The sequence below is a fragment of the Chiroxiphia lanceolata genome, chromosome Z (genome assembly GCF_009829145.1).
Source record: "Chiroxiphia lanceolata isolate bChiLan1 chromosome Z, bChiLan1.pri, whole genome shotgun sequence".
NCBI classification, from domain to species: Eukaryota; Metazoa; Chordata; class Aves; order Passeriformes; family Pipridae; genus Chiroxiphia; species Chiroxiphia lanceolata.
Window position 1 is genome coordinate 70,533,649 of NC_045671.1, and position 13,743 is coordinate 70,547,391.

The 13,743-nt window shown below is 38.1% G+C and overlaps 1 protein-coding gene across 1 annotated transcript in view; it reads left to right on the top strand.

Annotated features, from left to right (window-relative positions):
- CHSY3 (chondroitin sulfate synthase 3) overlaps positions 1-13,743 on the top strand; it is a 133,027-nt gene that overhangs the window by 3,270 nt on the left and 116,014 nt on the right. The window lies entirely within an intron of this gene.

Below are 13,743 nucleotides of genomic sequence, written 5' to 3' on the forward strand. Positions count from 1 at the left end.
AAAAGTTTATTTGCAATGCCATGACTAAAATTCAGGCCTGTTTCTCTGAAAATACTGTGATTATTGGCAAGACTATCTTTATAGATAAAAATAGACTAAGCATACAACTGCCAGAAGGTGTAAAGGGTTATAGCTAATATGATGAATCTGATTTTAGTTATTTTGACCAGTTCTTTAATATTAATATATGCTTGCCCTTGTGGCACTCCCTCATTAAGCACGAAAAATCATTTAAATGGGCCACAGTAAGAGGTTATGTGCTAGTTGATGATAAAAAGACAGGAAAAATAATTAATTTTGTGGATTAGTGTTTTTCTCAATGTCCCAGGGAAAGGTGGCCATTTAAAAATGGGTTTGGTAGGTTACAATGTATGTAAACAGGTGAAGGAAAGTAAATACTGCATAGTTAGTATCAATTAGGTAGAAATCATGAGTGGGGTGGATGGAAATCGATGTAGGTTCTGTAGTCAGCCTGAAATGAAGGGCCAGGAGAGTGTCAAACTACTCACTTGACAGCAGCTTACATTCAGATTGGCTTGAAGCAACAGCTGAACTGAGGCGTAAATCTTGTCCATTTCCTTGCTTCGTGAGGAAGGATTGTATTATGGATGCATCATTTTCTTTCAACAGAAGATAAACCCTTGTTCTAGCATATTTTTTCAATTATGTGTTGATTTATCCTCCAGTTTTGGTGATGCTGCAATGATTAAGGTATAATAAACCTGACAAATTTGTTTAAAATATCTCTGTAAAAAGTCTTCTAGTTTTTGTAAGGTTTTAGCATTGTCTGCTTCCCCAAATCAGAAACTGTAGAGATTAAAAAAGACCTTTTGCTTTTGTGCTTTGAGAATCCATATTTCAAACTATCACTTTCTTCCACTAATTTTGAAGCCTTGAAATAGTTTCCTTTTAAAGGAATGAAGAAATTAGATTGATTTTAGTGACTCATATGTGTTCCATTTTTTTGAAACAAAAATGTAGTTAAAAACCTGAGATGCTGTGTTATTCCTTGCTTAGCTTTTCAGCTGGGATTTGACTGTAGAGGACCATTTGGAATATAGGACTGATTGCTTTACTTCTTCCTCTCTTTTTTCTTTTAAATTATATTTCTGGTTTCAGAAGGCCATTTTGTAATTTTTAAAGTAAGTTCTAACAGATCCAGTAGTGTAGTTCCAGAAAAGGACAAAATAAAATGCTGTGTATGAGTTAACTGGCTATAACAATTGAAACAGAACTCAAACATTGTCAGAGTGTAAACAGTATCAGAGAATATGGTTTGTGGGTTTTTTTTGTTTTTTTTTTTTTTTTTTTTTTTTTTTTAGAAAATGAAAAATGACAAATGCAGCAAAATATCTAAACACCATTCTTCAGTGTATTTGTAAAATTTATTCAGATAAATGTTTGTAAAGTTTTTCCTTTCGTGGCCTTTTTTCCCTCTTTGTGGGAGAAAATAGCACAGACTATCTCAAGTTAGAAGGAATCCATAGGGATTATCAAGTTCAAAGTGAGCTATGTTAATTTTAAACTTAAATACTACATTTATGCAAAATACCCCGTATACTTTTCATCTTTAGGTAACGTGTACGTTGATGTTGAAAGAAAATATGGTACTTTGTACTACAAGCAGTCCACGTTATTGATACATCTGTTTTTCTCATTGTTTCTTTTCTCCTTTGCCAAAGTTCTATGACAACGATAGAATACAGTCTCATTACTGTAACATTTTTAAATAAAATAGCTCTCTAATATTCTATTTGGTTTTGATTCCTAGTAGTTACAGTAAATATTACAGTAAATATCTTGGGAAAATGTCTCTTTGGATCAGGCTGCATGCTCAAAAGAATTTCCTTTACATTGGTATTTTGACAGTCTCCGGAGGTTCTGGAACCTTTGTAAGCCATCTTCTGTCTTGCTCTAAAAATACTCTATATTTTCCCTTTTAATTTAAGTTTCTCTTCCCGATCCCATGTAATTTTTCTTTTGAGGCTTTATCTCTCACTTTGATGAAGATGTTGGTGGATCACAACTAAGCTTAGAGTTCAATGCTGTTTTTTGGTGAAAAACAAGAATTAGAGGTACATGTGCCTTTGATGATGATAAGATGGTATTTTGCTCATTTGGGTGCTGGACTGATCAGTCTTGAAGCAGCAGTACCCACCCACACTTAAGCTGTTGAGTTTGGGCAGATTCATTAGGCAGTTACATAAATGCAGCCATAACTAAAAAAAGCCAAAAAACATGGAGTGAACTAGAAGTGATCCTATAATAAAAATGCATGGAGGAGTGGACCCCTGTAGCAGGCATCTCTGAGGGTACATGCAGAGGAACAAGATGAATCCAGAGGCTTCAGAACTATTTGCATAAATGGCCAATTACTGATACAGGATTTTTTGTGTGCAGTCTTAACTGTTTCCTATTAATATCTGTCTGATTACAGTAACATTAAATGTACTTATAAAACTTGTGATTCTCACCTGCTCAGCAAAGCGAGCTGTATTTTCATAGTATTGTAGTATAGTGTTTCTGTGTGTACACGATAATGAATAAATGCAAATCATGCATATCCTACTGCAGTAACCATGGTGCTAAATTGTGTCATTACTCTTGCCCTGCTCTTTCCCTTGCTTTGTAAGTAACCTCCTGTTGTTCATTTGCTCATTTATTTGGAGACTCTGGGGACACTGCCTGTGGTCACTGCCTCCCTTGGGTTCAGGAACCCTGGGGACTCCCTTCTGCTTGCCCCTTCTTCATTCTTCCATGATTAGCTTGGCTGGGAGTTGAGGAAGTCTGTGGTGAGAAAACAGAGTTGTCCCTGGTACTTACATGTTACTGTGTTTCCTCATGGGGCTCAGCACAATGGCAGGAGTTGGAGATATGTTTTTTAGGGGTCTTTACTGTGAAGGATATTGTTCCCATATCTACCATGGAGATGTGCAGCAGGACACACAAGCCCATGGCTATGGTCCCCTGTATGGTGGCATCCGATCTGTTGAACCAAGAGCTAAGGAGGCTGTTTCTCAGCCTGGTTGAGAGCTAGCTTCTCTTAGGTTTCTGGCTTGGTTTCAGGTTATGTGTCCTGTGTTTTCTGCTCTGCCTTAAGAGGAAATACTGCTAGTACCTTTATGGAGTTTGACAGCTATGTAATTCTGACACCTGGTGCTGAGTTACCAAGGTGCAAAGACTCTGTGGGTGTGTTTTCATGTCCATGATGAAGAATGCATGGCTACACCTTCCTTCTAATGTGTTTTCATCTAACATGCCAGCAGCTATTTATGTGCAGGACTATGCAGGCTAACTAACAGCTTTCTAGTCAGTTGCAAGTGTTTATATATTCTTAAAGCAAGTATTTCAAAGGTTTTCCTCCTGAAGAATAAGATCTTGTTTGACTTACCAAAGGATCCCATAGACAAGCAAAAGAAAAAGTTCTTAAATGATTGAAAATATGTCTTAAGTTCTGCATATGGGTATCCTGAACCATCCCTCAACTTCTCTGAATATTTAAAGCTAACCATGTTGGACTTTTTTTCCCTCAAGTTTGCTTTCAGTTTATTGGAAATGTTCCCTCAAGACTTTTATGGAATTGAATATATCCAGGTGGTACTTCCACAGACGTCTAGTGCAGAAGTCTAGGTGTTCAAGTGTGTTTAAAAATAGTGTTTGTCGTGAGCTGATGCAATTATGGCACAACTGTTGTAAGAGTCATCTCATTTAAACTCATCACATCATCAGTCAGCAGTACCTTATTTCTGTACAAGGAATAAGCTTGATTTTTAAAAAGAGAGTAACAGATGAGGAACTTCTCTGCTTTAGGGTCAACAGTTGGTGCTTAAAGGGAATTAATGAAACAAAGCACAATGAAACCCTGATGTTTACCTTTTAACCCGAAATAGTTTTTTGTACTTTGCCTTAAAATTGAGTAAACGAAACCACATGGGAAGCAATAATTCTTACAGATATTTCCAGAATTATCTATATTTTCAAAATATCCTCTTTCCTGTGTATTCTGAAATAAGTTTCCCTTTCACATGTACAGATCTGGTTGTGGTTATTGGTCATGCTTTGAGTAACAGTTTTGTTTAACTGTCCTACTTGAGTCTTTCCAAAGATGGAGGGTTTGTTGCAGATTACCAGGTAAATTAAATAGTGGAGAGTTACTCAAAGTGTGTTTAGTCTTCTCAAAGACACTAATAGTCCACAAGATGTGTTCTCCTACTGCCTTCCAACTCCCAGTGCAAATGGATTCTCGTACTGGTTCTGGGCTGTTCTTTCTCATCCTGACTTAAAAAAATCTCCCACAGATAACTTTTTCCTGACTTTTACTTTCCAGCATCACATCTCTTGACATCAAAAGGCACACTTCCACTGAAATAAAAAATGCTCACAAAGAGAGAAGCTGGAGGTTGTAAACAGAGAGAGTTAGGGTAATTATTTGAAATAAGCACTAATTAAATGTACTTTTGAAACCTAATGAAATATTACAGTATTTCATTAAGTTTCAAAAACAGGATATATCTTTTTTTAAAAGAATAAACTTGTAAACTACTCTTTCAGTTTGTATCTTTCTTGAGAGTTTTCTTCAAGTACACAGATAGGTATGAAGTGTAACTGGGTCATTTTAGGTCGTCATAATTTATTTATTCTGTGGTTCTCATTACCAGAGTAGTTTCCAGCTCTTTTCAGTTCTTATGTGAGAAGGAATGTATTAAGCCATAAGTCAATGATGCTGTAACGTATTCTCTGCAGTATGCTTGTATTTAGTTATTCCATTGCATTGCATAACATGAAATACTCAAAGAATACATATATTATTAAAAGTGTAGCAAGACCTGCTATGCTTGGAGGAATTTATCTAAATCAGTGCTGGATACTGATTTAAGCTCAAGATGAGTGCACAGGTTGGTCACTTTCTAATACATATTTAGAACTGGACAGCAAGTAAATGTGTAGTTCCACCCCAGCTGCAATATTTTTGGCTTCTAAGTATTACACTAAGGAAAGATTTTTGGCCTGCCTGTAAGAATTCTTTTAAAGCATTCATATACTTCAGAAAAAAAAGAACATCTTGTACTAGAGGTATAATTTTAGGAAATTCTGGAGGAGGATAAGGAGCCTGGTAACTGATACAGGCTTCTTGAATGCTGTTTTATGATTTAGTCTTAAAATGAACCTAGGAAGGGAAAGATATTGCCTTTTTTTTTTTAATGTAGTGCTTTTGACAGAATCAACTAGTTTGGAAAAGACTTCTGAGATCAAGTCCAACCCGTGACCTAACACCACTTTGTGTACTAGGCCATGGCACTGAGGCCACATCCAGTCTCTTGTTAAATACCTCCAGGGATGGTGACTCCACCCCCTCCCTGGGCAGCCCATTCCAGTGTATGATCACTCTCTCTGTAAAAAATTTCTTCCCAATGTCTAACCTAAACGTCCCCTGGCAGAGCTTAAGACCATGCCCTCTTGTCCTACTGCTGGTTCCTGGGAGAAGAGACCAATCCCCACCTGCTACACCCTCCTGTCAGGGAGTTGTAGAGAGTGAGGAGGTCTCCCCTGAGCCTCCTCTTCTCCAGGCTGAACAGCCCCAGCTCCCTCAGCCTCTCCTCACAGCACTTGTGCTCCAGTCCCTTCCCCAGCCTCGTTGCTCTTCTCTGGACCTGCTCCAGCCCCTCAATGTCCTTCCTGAGCTGAGGGCCCAGAGCTGGACACAGCACTCCAGGGGTGGCCTCACCAGTGCTGAGTCCAGGGGAAGAATCACTTCCCTGCTCCTGCTGCCACACTGTTCCTGATCCAGGCCAGGATCCATTGGCCTTCTTGGCCACCTGGGCACACTCTGGCCCATGTTCAGCTTCCTGTCCATCCCCACTCCCAGGTCCCTTCCTGCCTGGCTGCTCTCCAGCCACTCTGTCCCCAGCCTGTGGGGCTGCAGGGGGTTGTTGTGGCCAAAGTGCAGGACCCGGCACTTGGCCTGGTTGAACCTCATCCCGTTGGATTCAGCCCATCTCTCCAGCCTGTCCAGGTCACTCTTTTGCCTTCACATTTGCTGACATAAGGGAGGTGCTGGTTCATGAGGCAGCGTGTGTGAATGAGCACGTCATAGTGTGGAAGCAGGTGCATTGAAGAAATGCAACATTTCTTTAGGCCATGTATATCACTAACTACAGTGGAAATATATGTGACCTTAACTAATATATGAGGCATACACTGTAAATCTGCGTGCACGAAAATGTACGTGTGTACCTACATAGGCATGTATTTAAAGCTTGTGCCCAGTTGATAGCCAGGCTTCCAGTGGCATCAGTGAAGGTCCTCTGGAACATAAGCTGTGCTTCTAGGTGCTTATTGCAGTCCCTCTACTATACAGCTTAATTTAGCTTTCAGTTTGTTTCTAATTTCTCTTTGTAGTTACATCTGTGTCCTTCTGTTCTGTATATAAGCGTATTTTGGCTTCAATTTAACATAGTTTTTTTTGGCTTTTCTTGAAAGCTTTTTCTTTCTGGCTACAGACAGTAGCACACCTATTATCATAATAATTTTATCATGGAAAGGGCCCATCTTACGGACCAGCTCTTATCCTTCCAGAATTGCACAACTTCCTGTTGTTGATCAAGATAAAACACTGTGACTTTTTCTGTCACTTTTTATCAATTTGGGGCAGAATTTCTGCAATGCTGTGAGTCTCGGTTCCAGAAGTCAGGAAATTTAGCTATAACAAATGTAGCTGGTGACTAAGCTTTCAGTAAAATGCTTCACTCAACAAATGAAAAAGTTTTGTTATGTGCTTTTTGATATTTTTAATTGTTGTTTTAAAGTAATCTGATAGGTATGAATCTGGCCTGCTAGAATGAATGAAAACAGGTGCTGGTATTTTTGATTCTTCTTTTCTTCTACTCAAAATTTTTGTAATTTATTTTTTTGTCATATGGTAGGGGAAAATAACTGCACCTAACTGAGAATAGTTGACTGTAATAGAAAATGTTTTCAAACGGTAAAAAATATTTTTTCTTAGTGTTTGGCTGTAGTAATTTTGAGAAATGTAGTCTTAGTGTTTCCAAGAGGGTCCTGTAAGTGTATATGTATTTTTTTTGTGACATTTCATGCTTGAGGCTTGCTTAGAGTTTTGGAGTGTGTCTGTTACATCTTTGAAAAAAATTGGGTTTTGTTTCTACTTTCAAGAAAGAGTTCTGTACTGAATGCACTGGGTATTCCTCTCTCCTGACCATAGTAAATCTGTGCTCACGTCCCCTGTTCCAAATCCTTGATTTTTCCACTCTACTAAGTCCAAGAATAAGCCTAACTTCAGACTCTGTTCTTAAGTTCCTATCTGTGCTGTGCTGCTGGCATGTGTGCTTGAAGGTGGCAATTCTGTCATGGGAGACAGATGTAAAAGATGTGTAGTCTTAATGGGGCAGAGAGCCTTGAGCGAGCTAAGACTGGTCTTGTTTCTTCAGTGTGCTTATCAGCTAGCCCAGCCAAGCCTGAGCTTCCTAACTCATCACTGGAGAAATACTTTGAACGGCAGTGGCTTTATTATTTTAGCTGTGCTCCTCCTAGGAAAACTGGCTGCTTGCGACTTGAATGGGTGGACTGACTCTTTGATGGGTAAAAAACTGGCTGGAGTGCTGGGCCCAGAGAATTGTGGTGCATGGAGCTAAATCCAATTGGCAGCTGGTTGCTGGCAGCATTCTCCAGGTTTTGGGGCTGGTCCTGTTTAACCTCTTTATTGATGATCTGGATGTGGGGATTGAGTGCACCCTCAGTAAATTTGCAGACAACACTAAGTTGGCTGGGAGTGTTGATTTGCTCAAGGGTAGGAACTCTGGGTTGATAGTTGGATTTGATGATCTCAAAGGTCTCTCTCCCAGCCTTGACAATTCTGTGATTCTATGAATGCTAGAAGCAGGAGAGGGGAAATGCTGGAAGAAGGTAGGTTGGAATAACAGACGTGCCTTTGAGATTGACCTGTTAGAGCTACTATGAGTCAATTGCCTTCTTATTCCACTTTAAGCAATGAATAATCATAAAGACCATTAAATATTTGTCATTTAGTTTGTTTGTTACCAGCTCTTTCTGGAGACTGGTGATTATTATAGCAATTGTTGTGCCTTGAAGCGTGTAGGAATTTAGGGCCCTCATCCCCATGTGAGAATCCATGTTCCTGTTAAATATGCCAGTTATCTTCTATAGTATTCACCTATTTCCCGTGTTTTGCTAGTGCATTGAGGGATGTGAAAGCACTTAAGCTTCCACATTGATCTGAATAGGATTTCCATTAGCTGTGTGTGCTGTTGATAAAATGCTGATAAAATTTCATTAGTTCATAGGGGGAAAAATCTAACTGAGTACCTCAGAGCAAACATGTTAAAATATGTTCCTGAGAGTATGTTAGTTATTGATTAAATATGAGCAGTCAAATTTTTCATAGTTCTGAATCCTGGTGATACCTACTTTTTTGTCTGAAAATATTCTTCAGTAGTAGCATTTCTGCAGGTAAGTCCAGAACTGCAGGAGTTTCCTGTTCATCTCAATTTAAAAGAGCCTTGCTGTTACAAATTGGAATGTTTAGTTTAGTACTAAACTCATAATTTTAGTAAATAACCTCATTGTTAATTTTTCATTGCTAAACGTCTTTTGGAGACCTACTGTTTTCCTTGGAAATGGCCTTTGAAAAGATTTACTTGGTGGTTGTGTCATAAATCTGTGAAGTGGCCAACAAAAACAAACTAGCTGATGTTTTTACTAGTTTTTATATCCATCTTACCTTCAATGTAGGCACACTGTGTATTCTTTCAGACTTGAAATAAAATGTGATGCCCTGAGTTGGTGGAGGAAGAGATTTGTTCTTTCCTCATTGACTTTTATTTAGTTGTTTCTATTTAACCATAGTTATATTAATCAGTTTGGTCAAAATAAGTCTGTCTCTGCAGATAGATACTAGCCTGTACAAATGAAGTAACTTTTTGTCCTTGCCATATCCATAATGATTATGTAGGTAGGTAATAAAAATAGTTGCTGGTTTTAAGTATTTCAGTTTTATGGGAAGAGCAACTTTAATGACTAGTACAAGGATAAACTCATAAAGAGTTACTCTGTTATATTTTTAAACAGTTTTCAGAAAATTGTTAAGTATTTTGTGGTATAATTATTCTATTTTGTTCACTGGGGAAAAAACATATAGCAATGAGAGATGTTCAGTAGAGTTTTTGGCATCTGTTAATCAGTACAGATAATAAACCAGCAGCACTGTTGTATGTAACCGTTTGATATTTCCATGAGTTGAGACACTCTAAGAAAGTATTTAAGAAAACTTACAGACATCCTTACTTTTTATAAACATATTGATCTTCATCCGAAATAGTAGGGTTTTCTGTTGTTGCTTGTCCTGTGCCACTGGAATATTGCTGTATAAATGCAGTTGCCATAATAAGTAGCAGTTTAAACTTTTTTTGAGGCAAACATGCAGCCATTTTTATTTCTCTGAGTTGTTACTATTTACTTTAGAAAGCTCTTGTTTTGTCTCTTGTAAACATATTGAGAAGTAGTGCAGAGCTTTTACTCAGTGAGGTACAAGAATCCATGATCCTCTTATATTCTCTTAATCACCCTTCCTTTCATTTGCCTCAGTCTTAGTTTTCTTAAAAAGATGTGATCAGGATTATGTTTGGTACTATGTGGGGGAACTTAACTTCTACAGCGATGCTCAATGTCCAGTCCCGCCTTACCACTGCAGCTCAGGATTCCATTTATCGTTTTTAAGGCTTCCATCCCTCTATAAATTCATCACCATTTCTCAGTTGGTTAGTACTGCCAGATCAGTGTCATCTTTGCCCATTTTCACTTACGGAACTTCTGACTGGCAGAATATTTCACTTGTGTTAAAATTTACTAGTATAGTAGTTGCATGTTTAATCTTGTTACTATTGGAAAACTGTGCCATCCTGAACATGATATTGCTATATCAGGTAAAAATTGTCTTTCCATGTGTAAAGGGATTGTTCCTGGTTGATACAGTGACCTGAACAGCAAAGGCAGATGCCATGATAGAACAAGAGGGAATGTGTTGTTTCGCATGATCACATCCCATGTGGAAAAAGCTACCTGTTGTGCCAAGTCTGTTTGTACTTCCTAGTAGGCAAGTGGTTAAGAGAATAAAAAAGGTTTTATCTCAGAAAGAGCTTTATCATATAATGTTAATTGTGAAGGGCTTCAATTTCAACTAAAGGAAGCAATTCAGTGCACCTTAGAAGAAAGTCACCTTTTGGTCTTTCAACTCTGTCCTCTTTCATTTGCCATTTTCTTTTTTGTCATTCATTGTGAAGTGACTGCAAATAAACACATAAATTATCAGAAACCCCTGAGGGAGCTTGAAGTCCAATTTTAGCGCATTGGACTTTCTTTTTCAAGTCTGTTACATGAATCTAAAGCTGAACATCTGTGGAAGACAAACATGCAGTAGTTTCCCTTTTAGCAGTACAGCTGTTATAGTGAGGACAAATACTGACAAATACTGGAGTCTGCTGGTAGAGTTGATGTTTCTGTTTGAAGCATCTTGACTGTGTAATGCAGATCTTTTCATGCTCTGAATTCAGACCTATTTTACTAAAAAAAAATCCTGTGTGTTCTGTTCGTGAATGCTTTAATTCATGAAGTATTTAAGTGGAAGACTTAAAATAATTGTTTATGGAAATAAAGCTTGAAGAGTTGTTTATGTATGTGTAAACACACACGTATGTATATATGTGTGTAAATATGTACATATGAAAAATACTAGAAGAACATGCCAGTATTTTTCAATGAGGTGGCTTGAGGCAGTTTCCTTGAAATATCTCCAGTAAAATACAAACTTCTAGAAGAGGTTTTTGGTAGGTTGAAAATTATATTCCTGTGAAAACAAGGTTTGCATAAATGCAAGGATTGTTTCCAGTGTTAATGCTTCTTCAGAGCTTTTAAACTTCAGTAGTAAATACACGTATGTTAAATCTCATGTGTACCTATATTCCTTAGGCAGGTTAGTTCATGCCTGTGTCTTCGATTGGCACCGGTCCTGCAACTGATACAAAACAAACAGCTCAGTCTTTGCCGTGTAGAGGCAGTCTGCTCCTGCCAGCTCTGGGAGCTCTAAATGCTGATACATCCATAGTTATGAAAAGATATGGTTTTTGGTGCCCTTTTAGCATTCAGATTATGAGAAGAGCCATAAAACTCTTGGGTGGACTCTGATGGCCCGTAGCAGCAGTTACAGCTGCTGTCCATGACAGTTGTTGTGAGATGAGAGGGAATCAGTCCACATTCTCTCTTTGCTCTGATCAAAATTACTATCTTTTTATGTCCTTTACTTATAGCTGTAACGGGAAACCTGTACTGTGTAGGGGAGATGCAGACCTTGGGTTTGTCGTAGTCTGTAGTGACTTTTTTGTGATCTGCTTTCAGCTGACACAAAATTGTGTGGTAGCAGGAAACTTCACCCAAAGTGTTTGGTTAAGAGTAGTCAGTTCTTTCCTAGGGAAACCTTGTCTGCTCTCCTGCCTTATTGCACTTGCTGTCTGTATTCAGGGAGAAATGAGTGTTCATTCCTGTGTCTGACCTCTTTAGCCTACTTTGTGGGAGGTCTCTTCAATTTAAAGTTCAATTAAATGTATGTCACCTACTGAATATAGTGACTTATTTTCTGCCATGAAATTCCCTCCTTGCTCAGAGCTCACATTCCCTTCATCCTCTGTCCCTTTCTATGGCTTTGCCCTTTGTGTTCTGTTGCCACTTTGTCTGGTTTGCAGTAAAATTTTTATTCTGACTCTTTCCTCTACTTTTGAAGTGACATGAAAGCCTATAAAACCATAAAGAATTGCTCTGTGTTGTGTTACCATGGGATTGAAACTGTTTTGATAAAAGCTACAATCTGTCTGTGGAAAGAAAAAAAAAATCTTGCTAATGAAATAGATGCGCAATGCAAACATATTAAAGGAACGGTGTGGGCTGTTAAAGTTTTCTTCAGTGATTTGAACACCCATAGAACGGGGAAATGTGATTTTCAGTACAATGAAACCTGAATAACTTTTGAAGGTTATTGAGGAGAAAGTACATTTTTTTTTTATGTAGTTTTTGAACTTTTTCCCCCCAGCGTCCCAGAAAAATAGCCCTTAAGCTGGTTGCTTATATCAAGAAATATGTGAAATAGACACTTCTCAAGTATATTCTCTTCCTCAAATCATCAGTTGGAAAAGCTTTTTTTAAAATCGATATATGCATTTTCCTGAAAATATGGTTTCTGTAATCTTAGGTTTCCAGAGAAAGTCTTACAGTTTTTTAAGAGGTTTTTTGGTTTTATAGGAAGGTGACAACAGTTCTCTGAAGTTGGGTGGGGTGTAGGTTACTGCTGTGTCAATCTGCGGTGCAGTCCCTCCCAAATGAAAGATTGGTGTTCCTCACACAGTGATAAAGGCATTGAAGATGGTGCTCTGCCTTATTCCTTCTGTTGTCCTCTGGTGCTGGGCAGCTGAATGCCATTGCCTGCAGTGTTGCTTTGACACCCAGACATATTTTAAGTTAAACTCAGTTTTCTTCGGGTTTCCTGTACACCTCTACTTCTTGAATATTTTTTTATTAATAGTTTATCTTCAGTACTGTTGTTCTGTGGCACAGTCATAGAAACTGCTGCTGAACTCATGAGGCCACATTATTTATACTGACTCTTTCTGTTTGTTCATTATCCATAGTTCTTCAGCTATTAAATTTCATGACACATGATATTCTTTGTTGCCAGTTTTCAAAACCTGAGGACTGGGATCTTCATGGGGCACATCTTGATGATTTTTCCCAAATAGGAGGCAATAATAGCTTTTAGAAAGGATTTTAATATTTAAGGGGTTTAATATTTAATAATTTCATTAATGTTCCGTAGATGATGAAATTGCCAAGCAGTGAAAATGCTTTCACCATGGTAATGTGTGTTTTTTTTAGAGTGTCTTCCTCTAACCATGGCCTACAGCCATGTTCTGTGTTCTAAATCTTTCAGATAGAATCAGTTAAATGTGGTTAGTATTCAAAATTATATGGATGGGAAACTTATGGGAGACATTAGGCATTTGAAAGAAATTATCTTAGCAATACCTGGTGCAGTTCTCACTTTCCTGAATCCACACTCATTAAATGCCTGCAGACCAGAGTGAAGACTGGAGTTCTTGGGGTACTGCTTCTTGAGGTGCTGCCTCTACAAGAGACATCAACTTGTTGTCCTGGCAACTAACGACCCAAAGAAATCCCATGTTAATCTACTTGATAGTCTTTGTCTAACTTTTGTGGATTTATGGTCAACCTGCATAAACCTCTTTGAAAATTGTGTATAGTGTTGCTGTGCATTATTAAACAGCTCAATAATGTTAATTTTTTAGCTTGATGAGGTTTTGCCATGTTTAAGAGCTGAACTCCTTGGACTTCTACACAAGTAATTATAAAATCTTCCAATGTTCAAATGGTTTATGACCTTCATCCACATGACTTTCCAGTGCGTGTGTGCTCAGTGAGCATTGTAAGGAATTGGTGGTAGGCAAAGCTGAACAGGTTGTTTGGATTGTGAACTGCTAGTGCATACCACTGGCTTCAGAGTTTCTGTAACAGGATTGTGAAGTGTTTCTGAAATGTAGGTATAGAAAAAAAATACGTCCTTTAAGAGGATGTATGCTCTCAAGGGATAAACAAATCCAATTGTCTTTGAATAAAGAACACAGTTAATATATGTGTATGTATCGTTAT